We start from the raw sequence: 17,967 nt of genomic DNA, 5'->3' as shown, positions 1-17,967 counted from the left end.
GTATCTATTTACTCGGCGTAACATCATCTTTCACATTATACAAAAAAATTGGGGTAACTTTACTGTTTGGATTTTTTTAAATTCATGAAAGTGTCCCTTTTCCAAAAATTTGCGTTTAAAACACAGCTGCACAAATACCGTGTGATATAAAATATTGCAACAATCTCCATTTTATTCTCTAGATTCTCTGCTAAATATATATATATATATATATATATATATATATATATATATATATATATATATATATATATATATATATATATATATATATATATATATATATATATATATATAATGTTTGGGGGTTCTAAGTAATTTTCTAGCAAAAAATATGGATTTTAACTTGTAAACACCAAATTTCAAAAATAGGCTTAGTCATGAAAGGGTTAACACTCTTGTTTTCTAATTAAAAACAGTCTGAGCGCATGCAGACTCGCATTATTTTTGGAACACTTGTACCTCTAAAAAGAGAAAGTGTATCACGGGCAGTGTAGACTACACAGTTCATGCAAACATTAAGGACCTTCGTTAATTTTAGACTAGATAGAGACCTTAGCAGTTGGGGCAAATAAATAGGATAGAAGGCATACTTGACACATGCCCCAGATTTTGTGGGACAGTCCCTGGATTTTGGACTATGCCCTGCAGTGCCCACACAATCCAGGACACTGTGCATTCTATTCCACATTCAGATCTTTAGGGACACACTAAATGGTATCACTATCCTCATCACCTGTACCCAAACCGTTGCTTTAAAATGGCCGCCATGCAATAGTTCTTCAGTGTGGCAAAGAATGTTATCTACTTTCATTGTATTCATCTTCTTTTCACTCTTGAAATTAATAGAAAATGTAATCCGTTAAGTTGCTCTTTACATGCTTTCTCTAACTTTTTTTTTGTTGTTGTTGTTTTATTAAATGCAGATATTTGAAGAAAAGCCATTGGCAACAAGATAGAATGACTATAATGAGAAGCAGTAAACAACCACGGCACAGCACTGCAAAGCAGGAAGCAGAGTCTGTGCATGTAATCACCAAATCTAGCTGCCCCATGTACATAAGAAAATTGCAAATTATACGCAGAGTATCTATAAAAAGTAACCATAGGTTTAAACACTCCTAGATAAGGTTTCTCTTCAGGCTACGAATATACATTGAACCTGTATGGTAAACGGAATTCTGGATCTCCACAAACGTTGGATCATAGGTACAGGCCCATAAGCAGTGCCTCCACTAAGCTGGGCCTTGTGTGGTGCAAGTTGGACCCTCAGTTGAGATTTCCCTAGTTCCCAGGCAGAGTACTCACTCGCTAATCCTCTCACTAGTACAATCCAGTCCATACAGGTCTATTAAAAATGTATAGTGCACAGGAAGGGAGGACAGTGGTCAGTGGAATAACCAAAGAGTAGCACAACTTCTGAAAGCTGACAGTCTCTGGATCGGGTTCATACTTGGCATCCAATGCAAAACAAGTCCCTGTGCCTTCTCTGTACCAGGTAGTGACTTCAGTATAAGACCAGTGAAAGTTTAAGTGTAAGGCTTCACGTACACTTGCAGCTCCTAAACTTGCGTTTAGGAGCTTTTGCCCTGTTTTTGCCAAAGCTCCTAAACTCAACACCATAAAAGCATATAGTGCTTCCGGAAAGTATCCACAGCGCTTCACTTTTTCCACGTTTTATGTTACAGCCTTATTCCAAAATGGATTTCTACCTATAGGTAAGCCTAGAATAAGGCTTATCTATAGGTAGTGGAAATATCTCCTAAACGTGCGCCGTTTAGGAGATATTTCACTTGTAGTCTGCCGAAAATTCTAATGGTGCATGCACAGGGAAGAAACTAAACTAAGTGCCGTGTCTTCCCTAGCCTGTGCCGTTAATCGTGGCTCCCGTTCGCATGCGTGGGAGTGACGTCACACGGCTCCGGCGAATCACAGAGCTCGGAAAGGAATAGGGGCCAGAAGATGGACGCTGCGTACACAGGGGACATCGCTGGATTCTTTTGCAGGTAAGTGGCACATAATGGGCTAGTAGGCGTCGCCTTATATTTACTGCCTTATTAGCTGCATATCAGGTACAGCAGTGAGTGGTGTCTTTTCGGTTTCTCATTGTTCTACCTTGCTGCTTCTTAGGGATACACAGCAGGGGGTTGTTGGCTGCACTCCTCCAGGGAGACACAGCATTGGGGATCCCTCGCTTGTTCAACCTGAAAATTGCAAATTTTTCCCTGTGACCTGTGTAATCTCGAGGTCTGTGGATCCAGGAAGCAGAGACTGCTTGGAGGCGCTGCAACCTGGAGTCGCACAGACATGAATGGTACTCATTGGAAGCCATAGTGTAGGACTTTTCTCTTGCGTTTTGCAGTCCCAGGTTGCACAACAGAAATGCACAACATGGGAGTTTTTTGTTTTTTTTCCCGTGTTCATATTGATCTTATAACGGTATTTGGTGGTTCGTCAGAAATACGCAACATAGAAGTTTGGGTCTGTCTATCTTATTTATGGCCTTGTTTTGCTGTACATCAGTAAAACACCACAGTAAAGGGTGTTCCCGTCCTTTCTGTATTTATATCAGCTTTGACCTAGCTGGCTGCACTTCAGAAACACGCAGCATTTAGGGTTTGCTGGTGTCTTAATGTTTTTACATATTGGCCGCACATCAGAAAACCAGACTGTTTGTCTACACTGAAGTTCAGATTTGGGTCTCTTGCCATATTGGATATGTTGGTTTAGCTAGCCACACTCAGATACACAACATTGTCTATGCTTGTGTCCTTTCTGTCTAAATCTATTGTGCTGTGCCCACAATCTATGACCTTTTTATTTGTGATATTAATAATGCATGTATCACCTTTTGTATTTCAGCCCTCTTTTCCGTGGAGGGGCCAGGAGTTCTGGCTGCAGACATCACATGTCAGAAAGCCTCAGTCCCTTACATTCAGGGATGCTAGAACCATTTCCTAGGGTTGAAGCCCAGTGGGGTTATAGGACACTGGAGGAAGGCGATAAAGAATCACCCTGTTTAGTAAGAACTTCTGTTCAGATGAGAATTATGGCCTGAAGATGAAGTATAAAAAGATGTATACCCAACCGAATAGGTTACGACTCAGTGCATAACCTTCATTTCGCCCTTCTAGCAAAACTAGATGTAGCAATATGAGTGTTCTACTCCTGCTATGGACTTTAATATCCTGAAGTAGGCTCTCAGGCATAAGTAAAGCCATAGCTTGGGCGTGCCTTAAACCCAGGGATCAAGCTTCTGTTAATCTATTACCTTGAAGTAGTCTTTGCTGACGTAAAGATAAAAATGAACAAAAAAGGTTGTCTGCCAGGGGCCCCCCTTTTTGCAGTTTTTGTAGTGTCCTTGTCTTACAACACGGGTATCTGATTAAACTTTTTAGTGGTTCTAAGTAGCACCTACAGGCACAATAGGCCATGGTTGTTAGATGTGTGAGACAGGCAACATTGCTAACCTACAAGTTTAACATGTTTTCTGATTCCATCTTTAAGAGCCCACTCCACCTAGATCCTGCATCCGAAGCAGAGAAGGCAGGGACATCGGTGGAGTAGACCTGCAGAGCAGCAACATGATCCAGCTAAGATACCTTCATCAAGCATATGGAGTGGAGGTAAAGCTCACTGCAGAACAGATGTTCGCCAAGAGGGTCTTGCAGTGGTCCCACCCTACGGTGGGCCTGAGGTACTTGCTTCTCCCCTCAGGTGTGCCATCCTGGAAGATGACTAGAGAAAGGTACCAGTTACTTACCGGTAACTGCCTTTCTAGGAAATCTTCCAGGACAGCAGGCCTACTTCCCAGCCGCTGGAGGAGGGAAAATTGTAGAACACTAGAAGGTGAGTGTCTGAGGAATGATTTCTCTTGTGAACCAGGTTCAGGAGTTACTTATCTACAAACTGAGGATCAAGGGGAAGGGTGGGGACTTAAAACAGCTGTCGATTGATTGTGTTTCCTGTAGGGAGAAGCCTCTCATGTCTCAGGTGTGCCGTCCTGGAAGATTTCCTAGAAAGGTAGTTACCAGTAAGTAACTGGTACTTTTCTTCAACGATGTCTCTGTACATTGCTGAATTCATCCTTCCCTCGATCCTGACTAGTCTCCCAGTTCCTGCCACTGAAAAACATCCCCACAGCATGATGCTGCCACCATCATGCTTCACTGTAGGGATGGTATTGGCCAGGTAATGAGCGCTGTCTGGTTTCCTCCAGACACGATGCTTGCCATTCAGGACAGAGAGTTCAAATATTTGCTTCATAAGACCAGAGAATTATGTTTCTCATGGTCTTAGAGTTCTTCAGGTGCCTTTTGGCAAACGCCAGGTGGGCTGTCATGTGCTTTTTACTGAGGAGTAGCTTCCATCTGGCCACTCTACCATACAAGCCTGATTGGTGGAGTGCTGCAGAGATGGTTGTACTTCTGGAAGGTTCTCCTCTCTTGACAGAGAAACGTTGGAGCTCTATCAGAGTGACCATTGGGTTCTTGATCACCTCCCTGACTAAGGCCCTTCTTCCCCCATCGCTCAGTCTGGCAAGGTGGCCCACTCTATGAAGGGTGGTTCCAAACTTCTTCCATTTACGGATGATGGAGGCCACTGTGGTCATTGCGACTTTCAATGCTGCAGAAATTGAACTTTTTGGCCATCAAAGAAAACGCTATGTCTAGCGCAAACCAAACACATCACCCAAAGAACACCATCCCCACAGTGAAACATGGTGGTGGCAGCATCATGCTGTAGGGATGTTTTTCAGCAGTCGGGACTGGGAAACTGGTCAGAGTTGAGGGAAAGATGGATGGTGCTAAATACAGGGATATTCTTGAGCAAAACCTGTACCACTCTGTGTGATTTGAGGCTAGGAGGGAGGTTCACCTTCCAGCAGGACAATGACCTCAAATACACTGCTAAAGCAACACTTTAGTGGTTTAAGGGGAAACATGTAAACATGTTGGAATGGTCTAGTCAAAGCCCAGACCTCAATCCAATAGAAAATCTGTGGTCAGACTTAAAGATTGCTGTTCACAAGCGAAACCATCCAACTTGAAGGAGCTGGAGCAGTTTTGCAAGGAGGAATGGGCAAAAATCCCAATGGTAAGATGTGGCAAGCTCATAGGAGACTTATCCAAATTTACTTGGAGCTGTGATGATTTATTTTTTTGTGGTTCCCCTTACCCTGTTGGGACTGGTTTTAGGCATCAAGAATGCAAAAAGGCCAGCGGTCATTTCCATACTATTAAAAATAGTGTGAATTTGAGCATTTCTGGTTAATACTTTCCTATACATTCTCTTTTAGAGCTTATTGCACTAATTTAGAATAATTGAGTTAGGTCTTATGCCCTGTACACACGATCGGACATTCCGACAACAAAATCCATGGATTTTTTGCGACGGATGTTGGCTAAAACGTGTCTTGCATACACACTGTCGCACAGCGGTGTCGGAAAATCCGATCGCTCTGAACGCGGTGACGTAAAACACGTACGTCGGGACTATAAAAACGGGGCAGTAGCCAATAGCTTTCGTCTTTTAGTTTATTCTGAGCATGCGTGGCACTTTGTGCGTCGGATTTGTGTACACACGATCGGAATTTAAATGATCGGATTTTGTTGTCGGAAAATTTTATATCCTGCCCTCAAACTTTGTGTGTCGGAAATTCAGACGGAAAAAGTCTGATGGAGCCCACACACTATCGGAATTTCCGACAACATAATCCGATCGCACTTTTTCCGTCGGAAAATCCAACCGTGTGTACAGGGCATTATTGTTTGGATTGCACCGATACAAAGCATTTGCATGAGTATTTGTACATGTGATATTGCTCAGATACCTAAAACTGATACTTTTTTGAAAGAATCATATGTGATTTGAACAGGAATGAGGTGCGATTCCTGTCCGAATCACATGCAGTTTCCCTGTCAGTAGACATACTTTTCCCTAGTACTGTGATAAATGAATTGACAGAGAAGGGTTAACTGCTCCTCCTGAGATTTTGAATAGCCAATTTAAAGAGATCTTCAATCACATCACTTCCAGTTACTGTAAAGCATCAGTAATTGAAGATTTAGAGGACAATTTTATCTTAAGTCCGACGTAGGTGAACACGTTACATCCGGCACCTAATCCAATAAGAGCAAGATTTAGAGGAGTTGCTGTTTTGACACAACACCGGCAAGCATATACACTCCGGTACACAAAGAGTTTGTAAGGAGAAAAAAATTGTCGCCCCCTTGAAGGCGGCCATGTTGTTAGTTGGTATCGGGCGGTCTAACAATGTCCGTTCAGAATATCGTGTACCGGAGTGTATACGCATGCCGATGTGTCAAAACAGCAACTCGTCTTAATCTCCAGTTACTGATGCTTTACAATAACTGGAAGGGACGTGATTGGTGACATCGATGAATTGGCCATTTTGCCAGAACACCGGACTGGAACACAGGCACCAGTGATTTGACATGTTAACCGATTTCTGTCACAATCAGCGGCTCTTGTTGTCCTCATTGATTCTCTTGTGGACACACTCCGGCTCAGTTTTTTCAGTATGCATCTGGAGGAATATACAGCAGCCACATTGCAAGGATGGATGGATCGGAATGACACATACCACAAGCTTTGTGACAGCCATGTGTACAGTGTAAACCCAGGCTTGTCATAGTGACTTTGGCCTGGGTTCACAGGAGCAGTGCGGGAAAACTGCATGTGATTTGGACAGGTATCGCACCGTAAATCACATGCGATTCTTTGCACTGCGATTTGAGCTCAAATCGCACTGCACAATAGGTATATTGTTATAGGTAATTGTTATTGGCGAGTACCTGATAAAAAAAAGCATCAGTGCTCGTACATAAAAGTGGCATCGATGCATCCCTACTTGTACTAAAATCCTAATCCAAATCATGCCTTCTAATAAATCAACTTTGTTATTCATACTACAGTATAACATGAATATAAACAGACAAGTCGAGAAAAGGGGAGAGACAAATACTGAGAAGATATAGAGTGCTGCACACCCCGATTAATGTCAAAAAGAAAAAGAAGATATCCCCTGTGGGGCTTTAAAGCAGCAAAAAATTATGAAGATAATAACTTGTTACTTGAAAGGGTTTTTTAATTAGTGGGACTTAACCGTAATGGTTAAAATAAGAGCTGTGCTACAGGAGATAACACAAATGAAGCTGGCACAAGTTTATACAATGATCAAGCGCTATAATAGGGTGATAATTCTGACGCGTTTCGACCCCGTTGGGTCATCTTCAGAGGATTGAGGCGCTGTGACAAAATTTACGTATTAGAGTTCATGGATGTGACCATAAAAATATAATATAATATATATATGTTTAACAGTATAATTACCAATCACATTGTGTTTGAGCAATTTCTCCTGGGCTTATAATAATTCTATAAATTTATAGGTTTTTTTATAATCCTTTTACATATTGTCTGCATTGTGTTGTTCCCCCGCCTCTCCCCCTTCCGGAGCCCGATGTGGGTTCCATGGACCATGGACCCGTCCTGGGGATGGGGGCTTCGTCGTTGCGTCTCTTCCTGGCAGGAAAAGAGGGGGGGCACAATTAAAGGGTCCGTGCCTCCTTTCTGCACCCTCGGGTGTATCATTTCCTGCCAGCGGCGTTCCGGATCACATCCGGATGCCGTGGCGTTGCGGGCACGCGACATCACGCTATTACGACGGATGTGACGGCTGTGCCGGGATATCCATCTTCCTGAACGCCGGGGGAGCCACATGTGGAGTGTTAATCCCTGCTGGAGGAGGAGGGGGGTGGGGACAGCCTGCGTGCACCTGCAGCCCAATTAGGCATCCAATCAGCGGCCAGCACTTTATTTATAAAGACCAAGCAAACTGGGGGATCTGCATTTAGTTCCTACTGTTTCATCAGACTGACCAACTGACCTATACTTTGGAGACAGGTAATCACCAGTATCTGAACACATTGATGAGTTGGACCTGACGTGACATACCCTGTATTGTGGGTCTCTTTCACGTCATTCCTTCCCACTGTGACTGGTTACACTATTTTGTACAATTTACATCCGATTCTACCCACTCTTAATACACATTCACCTTTATTGCACTTCACCTTGTGTGTTTCTTTGTCTCACCTCTGTCTCATTTTCTTCCCATCTTGACACCTCATCACCCCTTTTCCAGCACCTATGCATTTTTCAGTACACCATCACACACACCCATCTCTCACATACACACGGTTGGATTGTGTTTTTTGCTGATGTTTTTGCTTTCACTGCTTTTTGATTGTTTCATTTGGCCCCTTGCACTGCACCTTCCCATTTCCCCCACCCCCATGCTTCCCTTTCACTCACATGTATCACCCCACCTGCACCATCCTCACACTTCACCAATCTGTCTCCTTTTTTTTTTTTTTTTTTTTTCTCCCCTGGATCTTTTCCTCTCAAGCTTTTTTCCTTCACTCCCTAATCTTTTTTCCCATTCCCCCCTTAACCATCCCCCCCCTCCTTCCCGTTCTCTCTTTGCCCTGTTTTTTTTTTTTTTTTTCCCCCATTCCCTACTAGTCTGCCCATCCCCTTCTTTCCTCACATGTTCTCCCCACACTCGCCTTTTTCTTTTCTTTACATTCCTATATTCTCACCCTACTTTGTCACTTATTTCACGGCCAACACATAGACACCACCATTTACCTATTACATTACAAACTCTGACATACTGATATCTACATGCAGTCCTATCTACCCCTGTTAACCCCTTCCCCCCCCCCCCCTTTTGTTACCATCACCACTATGGGAATATTCATACATTGCTGACCCCAATAAGTACAGACAACATCAAACAAATATTAAATAAATTATAAACAGAGTTATCCTTTTTTTCAAAAAGTGACACATGATACATATATCTCTATCCATGCTAAACAGAACGCACTGATGGTACAGTTGTCTGTTATTTGATGCTTTGGCTGCAGGTGTCGCTCGCTTGCCCCCACGCTCCTCCCCAGTTTTGGGAAATATCCACTTGGTGTGACTCCTTGTAAGACACGCATGGACGAGTAAACCCCCCCTTTTCCCCTGTTGACGTGGTGGACGGCCGGGGACCCCTGTCGGGACCCGGTGGGGAAGACGTCGGAGAATTATTATAAGCCCAGGAGAAATTGCTCAAACACAATGTGATTGGTAATTATACTGTTAAACATATATATATATATTATATTTTTATGGTCACATCCATGAACTCTAATACGTAAATTTTGTCACAGCGCCTCAATCCTCTGAAGATGACCCAACGAGGGTCGAAACGTGTCAGGATTATCACCCTATTATAGCGCTTGATCATTGTATAAACTTGTGCCAGCTTCATTTGTGTTATCTCCTGTAGCACAGCTCTTATTTTAACCATTACGGTTAAGTCCCACTAATTAAAAAACCCTTTCAAGTAACAACTTATTATCTTCATAATTTTTTGCTGCTTTAAAGCCCCACGGGGGATATCTTCTCTTTCTTATAAACAGACAAGTCTGAACCTAAAAACATGACCGTCTCTTTTTCTTGTTCTTAAGTTTCTATAAATGATTACCATTAGATCACGTAAGTGATGAAGAAAAGCTATGGAGGCGTATGAAGAAAAGCTATGGAGGCGTATGAAGAAAAGCTATGGAGACGTTCACAGCATGCTTCTCGCAGGCTTGTTGTGAAAAGCTGTTATGTGCACACTCTGTAGACTTCACTACCTTCTACAAAAGTTCACTACACAGGGGAATAAATGTGTGCTGATCTCACCATTACACAGCTCCCTTGTTCTGTAAATCATCTTGCTGACTCTTACTGCAGTAAGCTCCCTGTAGTGTGGAACACATTATGATTCCATTGGAGAAATGACACTGACCTACGCAATCATTCCGTGGGTGGAACAGACAACTAAAAAGGAGCTGTAACACTTTTGGAAGGCCATATAATGCATTTTTTTTTCAAGGGATGCAGCCAATCTGAGCAACCTTTTGAAGAAAAAAAAAAAAAATCAATCAGTGGCTAACTACTTGCTGTCCGCCCCATAGCAGTTTTACTACTATAGGGAGGCAGCTGTGGGCCGGATCACATATGTACGTGATCTGGCTCTTCCATTCCATGCTGACCCGCTCCTGCTGTGATTATATACAGCGAGAGTCAATCAGCAGGTACTGCAGACTCTATGTCCACCGGCACCTGCCGATCACTCGATACAGAGGCAGAACGGTAGTATAAACAAAGTAGATTGCCGTTCTGTCAGTAGGAAAGGCATGGATCCTGTGTTCTCACAAAGCAGGAAGAAGGATCCATGTTTTCCCCTAGTAAAAGCACTTCCCTTAGTAAACAGAAACAACCTTTGGGCTATAACTTTTGTGCAAGCAAATTAATATACGCTTATTGAGATTTTTTACCAAAAATATGTAGCAGAATATATATTGAACTAAATTGATGAAGAAATTAAATTTTTTCAATTTTATTGGTGTTTTTTTTTTAACAAACAGTGGTGCTTTATTAAGAAAAAAGTAAGAAAACAAAATATAGATTACAGATGTATATAGATCGACAGGCCATAGTATCTTCTTGCCATATGCATTAAGTATTACACTGGATTTGAACTGTAATACCCCGTACACACAGTCGGATTTTCCGACGGAAAATGTGCGATCGGAGCGTGTTCCGACCGTGTGTGGGCTCCATCGGACTTTTTCCATCGGATTTTCCGACACACAAAGTTTGAGAGCAGGCTATAAAATTTTCCGACAACAAAATCCGTTGTTGGAAATTCCGATCGTGTGTACACAAATCCGACGCACAAAGTGCCACGCATGCTCAGAATAAATAAAAAGAGATGATGCTCCCCTGTTTATAGTCCCGACGTACGTGTTTTATGTCACCGCGTTCATAACGATCGGATTTTCCAACAACTTTGTGTGACCGTGTGTATGCAAGACAAGTTTGAGCCAACATCCGTCGGAAAAAATCCTAGGATTTTGTTGTCGGAATGTCCGATCAATGTCCGACCGTGTGTACGGGGCATAAGAGTGTATATAGTCGACCAAGATTCACAACCTAACAGGATTTGCGATTTCTAAGTGTATGACACAGCACATAGTATAACAAAATTATTTGGAGACATCAATTCTGTCAAGGTCAGATGACCCTCTACCCTTAAGCATATATAATATACAATATGTGCTCAGGTCAAAGTCCAAGGAGCCCAGATCTTCTCAAACTTCCAATGGCAACCCCTATTAGAGGAAGTCATTTTGTATAGAGGCAGGGCCGCGTTGACCATCGACTCCCACGCCGCCACCTCTGGTCTAAAAAGGAGGTAGCCATTTCAGCAGTATTTCCGTTTTTGGCATAGTACAGGAGGTGCGATATAAGCAGCTTCAAAATGGTGAAGACGCTGTTCATCATCATGGATTCCTAGTAGAGCAAGGGAGGGAGCAGGTATTAAGTCAAGTTGTGTTCTAGTATTAATTTCAGCGTGCACTGCCTTCCAATATGGTAATATCGAGGGGCACTCCCAGAACATATGTAAGTAGGTACCCTGTTGCACTCTACAGCGGGGGCATACCGAGTCTCGCTCCGGAAAGATTCTGTTTAGTCTCTCAGGGGTATAGTATACGCAATGTAGAAATTTGACCTGTATCAGCTTATCTCGAGACAAGATTACAAGCTTCAGGCCCAACTCCAAGCAATCCTCCCAGTCCTCCCTATCCAGTGATGGGATATCCCTCTTCCAATACTCCCATAGCTTCTCCATCCTGGGAAGGTCAGTGCACAGCAGAGAGCCATACAAGGCCGATAGTGGTTTGCGTAGATCTCCTGATGTAAAAAGCTCCTCAATGGAGTTGCTCTTGAGGATCAGAGATCTGGGGAATTGAGCATTAGCGGCATGCCGCAACTGGGAGTACCGAAATTGCATCCATCCAGGCAGTCCGAACTTCTGGGATAATAATGAAAAGCTCAGGAGGGTGCCTGTTGGCATAACATCGTCAAGCGTTTTAACTCCATATCTCGCCCATAGCTGCGGGTCTGGAATGGTACGAAAGTGGGGTGGCCCCAAAGGGGTTAAGCAGGGGACAGCTGGCCAGGAGCCGAGAAGCGTTGTGTGGCCGCCCTCCAGACCTGCCATGTAGTGTATGTAGGTCCTGGTAAGAACTGATATGCCCGCGGTCCCCGATAGATTAATTTACAGAAATCCTGTAAAGATCCCAAAAAAGCAGCTTCTAGACATATGGAACCATCAATATACAGACACCAGCATCGCCGCCCAAAAATAGACCCTGAAGTTTGGCAACGCCAGCCCAACCAGCCTGGGAGGAAGACAGTGGTTTTTGCCACACGAGGGGAAGCTCCATTCCAAATGAAGGAGCTGAGTATAGTTTCTATTTCTTTAAAAAAGGCCAAGGGGATCCAGATCGGGCAGTTGCAAAAAAAAAAAAAATCGGAAACTTGACGAGGTCCAAAAAAAAAGCAGTCAATTTTATCTACATCCCTGACGCTAGCAATATGTGTTGTTGGGTTTTGGCTTTTTGCCAACCATGCCAGTAACCTGCCATTCTTCCCACCATGCTTAAATACTTTTTGTTGGGAGTAAAAGAGGGCCTTTTTCGTATTCTCTACACGGAGAAGTGATAGTTGTCTCAGGGACCTCTGCCACACCCGATACCTGTCCGGAGTCATAGAGGAGACATAGTCCACCTCCAACCCCGCATCTCAACCTCCAGAACTTCCAACAAGCGAGAGCCCTCCCTCTGAGGTGCCGCAATGCGGGATATATACGCACCTCTGACCCATGCCTTAAAAAAAGAGTCCCACTGTACAATAGCAGATTCAGTATCCCCATTCATTGACCAATAATTATACACAGATTCCATGATAGGTTCTTGTAACCGATCGTCCGTTGCCCAAAACCTGGACAGACGCCACAGCCTCGTTGCAGGCGAGGTAGACAGGGAGAGGGTTAAGCTAAGGGGGGCATGGTCTGACAGCCCTCGCGGCAGCACGCTCGCTTCGGTAACCCAACGAAGGCTGTCAGAGGATGCAAAGGCCAGGTCTATTCATGATAGAGATTTAAAGGAGGCAGAATGGCACGTGTACTCTCTCGTCTCTGGGTGCAAATGTCTCCACACGTCTGTCAAGACAAAAGTAGAGGCCCACTGCTTCAATGCTGAGGTACCCCGTGGCTTCCCCTGTAGTCTATCCAGGTCTGGGCAAGGAACCATGTTAAAGTCCCCCAACAGAAGTATAGCTGGAGTATCAGAACGTAGAACCATGTTCATAATGTCATTTAGTATACTGACTGAAGCTGGAGGGGGCAGGTACAATCCCACCAAAACCATTTTTTTGTCATATATGCTAACGTGCAGGATAATATACCTCCCATCTGGGTCAGTGCGCACCTCCAATACTTGAAAAGGCAGGGCTTTTCGTATTAAAATACTTACACCACGGGAGTAATTGGAATAGGTCGAATGGAAATGTTCACTGACCCAGGGTTTCCGGAGCCCATTAATTTTGGAGCCCTGGAGGTGCATTTCCTGCAGTATGCAGACATGTGGCTTATGTTTTTGAAGAAATTTAAACACCAGTGACCTCTTCACTGCCGCATTCAGGCCACGGACATTCCATGAGATTATTTTGACTTGGGACATATGTACAAAAAACACCACTCGGGTCCGGGTTACACAGGTCGCCCGTGGTATAATAAAGACGCTGGGCAGCATATGTACCCCATGGGACAAACCAAACATCAGCGATTGTAGTAAACAAATCAGTATTTCAAGGCTTACAACAACAAGTAAGGCAGCAAGCACCACACTAACTGCATAGTAACGAACAATTAAAGAACAAAGAAACTTTTCCAACCCTCCCCATTCTTTGGGGAGCAACCAAACCCACCCCCCTCCCCGCACCCTCATCCCAATCATGAAAAGCATGAACCCCGAACAACCAGTCAATTAGGACAACCCTAGGGGGATGTGAACCAGATGTGTCGGTCCACTGAAGAAAGCAGGTTCACAATCTGAGAGATGCTGGCACTCAGCAGCATACGATGATGTCTATGTAGTAGGGGTGCAACGGATCGTCACCAATCCGTGATCCGAACGGGTCAACCTGTTCGGATCGGCACACACGCAATCCGCAGAGCGCTCCGCTGCCTCGGCCTTAGGAAAGGCCACGGCTCCGGCCTAGCTCCAGAGCGGCGGCCATCTTGGTACACCTGGCGACAGCCTAGGTGAGCGGCGCGCTGACATCATCATCGCCTCAACTGCAAGCAAGCAGTGATGTAGGGGAGATGTGGATATTACAGTGGGGGAGATGACGTGGATATTACAGTGGGGGTTATGTTTGTCTTTTTTTTTGCTGATCCGAAAAATGATCCGATCCGTGACTCTGATCCGAGGTACGATCCGAACCGTGAGTTTTTTGATCCGTTGCACCCCTACTATGTAGGGTCAGTTCCTGGGCGAAACCCCATGGAAGTCTCAATCAGGTGTTAACAGCAATAGGGGGTCATGGAGTACCATGACTTAGGGATACATTCTTCCAAGCAAAGGGGTATAGTACTTATTATGCTCCTGAAAAAACTCCTGCAAGCAGGGGCACAAACCTTAAATGTGTAAAACTTTGTGTGTTCCTGGTACAGCAGTGGTAGCCAAGGCGGACCTCCCCCAACAACCGCTATCATCCTGAGGTGAAAAAAAAAAAAAAAAAAAAGGGGGGGGGGGGGGGGGGGGAAGAGCCACACACTACAAGGCAGTCCACGATCAGGTAACAGGAGCAGGAGCATCTCACCCCCATGCCAGTCAGCGGTGGGGTGGCAAGGTGTCTATCCAGGCTGAAGCCTTCCGTGGAAAGGTGAAGAAACAAACAGACTCTCCGTCTTGAACCCTCAGGCGAGCGGCAAACAAAACGCTATACTTAATATTGCGGGCCCGCAGTGCTGCTTTCACCTGGTCAAAGGACTTCCTGAGCTTTTGTGTTTCAATGGAGTAATCAGAAAATATATAGGCAGCTTGCCATTTTAGTACCGAACTTCTCCCTGTATTCTAGCGGCACGAAGTACCTCATCTCTGTCTCGGAAGTTCAAAAGCCGCAGGATAAAGGTGCGTGGAGGGGCCTCCGGGATACTTGGTTGGGGGTTGGGGGGGGGGGGGGCGGGGCGGGGGGGCGGTGTGCTCTCTCTACCATAAAGTAGGGGGAGTATTGTGCATTAGGCAGCAGGCTGCGCAGTAACTCCTCTGTAAACACAGCTGGATTGGCGCCCTCCGCTCCTTCAGCCAAGCCCACTATACGGAGATTGTTTCTCCTGTTGCGATTCTCCGCATCGTCTGCCTTGTACTCCAGTGCCTTCATCTTTGTTTGTAGGTTACGGAGCGCCGACGAGTGCTCAGCGACCGTATCTTCTGTGCGGCTGATTCGCTGCTCAGTCTCCGAAACACGGGATCTGAGTTTGTCCATATCCTGTCTCATCACCCCCATATCAAGCTGTACAGCTTCTATTTTAGCTGTGAGGGTGGCCTGACACACAGCTATCGCTGACATTATGTCTGCAACAAAGCTGGGATGAGGGGAGACATCTGGCTCCTGTGGCTCTGGAGGCTGTCTGTGATGCCATACTGGATTTCCTCCCACCACGGCGCTCCACATGTGCAGGGGGGTTCTCACCTCCTCTGACTGTGGGAATCTGAGCTTCTTCCCCTTACCCACGGCTGCCCTGGATGAGTGACGTCTCATCTGAGTGTTGTCTCCTCCGCTGCTCCGCACACAGTGCCCGGAGGGGACAGTGTTATAGACTGCCTCGAAGCACGGCTCTTCACACGAGCGGGCAGGTGGGGACCACACCTCCTCCTTCTGCGAGAATCGGATCCTCCTCCCCTCACCCACGGCTGCCTCGGATGAGCAGCGTCTCACCCGGGTATATTCTCTGCTGCTCCGCTCACAGTGCCCAGGGGAAACAGGATTTTAAACCTGTGCCAGCAGAGCTCCAGTATATGTGACCTCTCAAATGGCCATCTTGGACACGCCCCCTTGGATGTGTTTAATAGCAGAAAGCAGAACTGCACGATTCTGGCCAAAACGAGAATCCAGATTTTTTTGCATTAGAATAAAGCTCACAATACTCTCACAATTCTCTTGGCGTAACATCAAAAAAATTGAGCTAACTTCTTTACTGTTAATTTTTTTTTTTTTTTTTTTTAATTCATTAAAGTGCACCCCACCCCCCAAAAAAAAAAATTGCGTTTGAAAGACCCCTGCACAAATACAGTGCGACATAAAATATTGCAACAACCGCCGTTTTGTTCTCTAGGGTCTCTGCATATTATATGGTTCCAAGCAATTTTCTAGCAAAAAATACTGATTTGAAATTTGTAAGCAACAAGTGTCAGAAAAAGGTTTAGTCTTTAAGTGGTTAAAGTAAAACTAAAGGCAAAACCTTTTTTTTTTTTAATTTTGGCTAGAGTAAGGGAAAATTATAACCCCCCCTTTTTTTTTTCCCGCCATCTGTGTCCCATTGCTGTCCCATAGCCAAACAGGAAGTGAGGGGAAATCCCTGCAAATAAAAAGGCATTCCTTGGGGACCCCAGGTCACCAGAACTAGTGTCTTCATTGGAAGATTTCTCCTCTATTACTTTTCTGGGGACAACCCAAAGTGTGAGATTTTCTTTACTTTCATTATCAATAACAATGGTAACCAGGACAACAGAGAGGGTGCATATCCTTAACAGGGGTATAGACAGGGGATCTAATCCCTCTCCACTTTATCCAAAACTGAAAAAAAAAAAAGTTTTGTCTTTAGTTATACTTTATCCACTTTAGCCCTAGAAGGATTTGCCCCCTTAATGACCAGGCCATTTTTTGTGATACGGTACTGCGTTGCTTTAACTGGCAATTGTGCAGACGTGCGACGTTGTACCCAAACAAAATTTACGTCCTGTTTTCCCCCCACAAATAGAGCTTTCTTTTGGTGGTATTTGATCACCTCTGCGGTTATTTTTTGCGCTATAAACAAAGAGCAATTTTGGCAAAAAAAAAACCCACCACACACAATTATATATATATATCACACAAAATGTATTCATCAGTTTAGGCCGATATATATTCTTCTACATATTTTTGTAGAAAAAAAAAGCGTATATTGATTGGTTTGCACAAAAGTTATAGCGTCTACAAAATGCGGCACGCTCTGTGATCGCTTTGTCCTTTGAACACAGATTGGGATAAAGAGCCAATCACAGAAGCTCTTTACCATGTGATAAGCTGTGTCCAATCACAGCTGATCACGATGTAAAAACACTCGCTGGTTATCAGTATTCCTTTCCTCATGCGGTCACATGATTAACCGCTTGACATCCGGAGGCCGTCATATGACGGCCTCGACTTTCAGGGCTTATATCTGAATGATGCCTGAGGCTACAGACATCATTCAGATACCGGCATTTTCAGCTGGCGATTCCGTACACCATAAGAACGATCATAGCGGCTGTTCCGCCGCTTGATCATTCTTACGGGCGGCGAGAGGGGACGTCCCCCCCCTCCTGCCGCCCTCCGGTGCTTTTACCGACTCACCTCAGCGATCAGTGAGTCGGATAGCGGATCCGCCGGCGCCGGATGTTCACCATAGAGATTTCCGGCGGACCAGATGGTCGCCGGAGTCTCTATGATCGTTCGGAGGCCGGGCGCAATGTTATGACGTCACGCCCGGCCTCTGCATTCAAAAAAACGGCGCCGCTTCGGCTGTGAAGCGGCGATCGTTTTATTTATTTTTTTTATTTTAGGCTTCCCAGCCTAGAGGTGAGATGTGGGGTCTTATTGACCCCATATCTCACTGTAAAGAGGACTGATCGTGTCATATTCCTATTACAAGGGATGTTTACATTCCTTGTAATAGGAATAAAAGTGATCAAAAAAAATAAAAAATGTTTTTAAAGTGTCAAAATAAAAATTTTTAAGTAAAAT

General features: G+C 44.6%; 1 protein-coding gene across 2 annotated transcripts in view; it reads right to left on the bottom strand.

Moving 5' to 3' along the window:
* Positions 1-17,967, bottom strand: part of ACLY (ATP citrate lyase) — a 149,591-nt gene that overhangs the window by 113,204 nt on the left and 18,420 nt on the right. The gene's annotated exons all lie outside the window — the stretch shown is intronic.

This window comes from Aquarana catesbeiana, linkage group LG12 (assembly GCF_042186555.1).
Source record: "Aquarana catesbeiana isolate 2022-GZ linkage group LG12, ASM4218655v1, whole genome shotgun sequence".
NCBI lineage: Eukaryota > Metazoa > Chordata > Amphibia > Anura > Ranidae > Aquarana > Aquarana catesbeiana.
The sequence above is the reverse complement of the archived record's forward strand: the minus strand, read 5'-3'. Positions and strand labels throughout refer to the sequence as shown.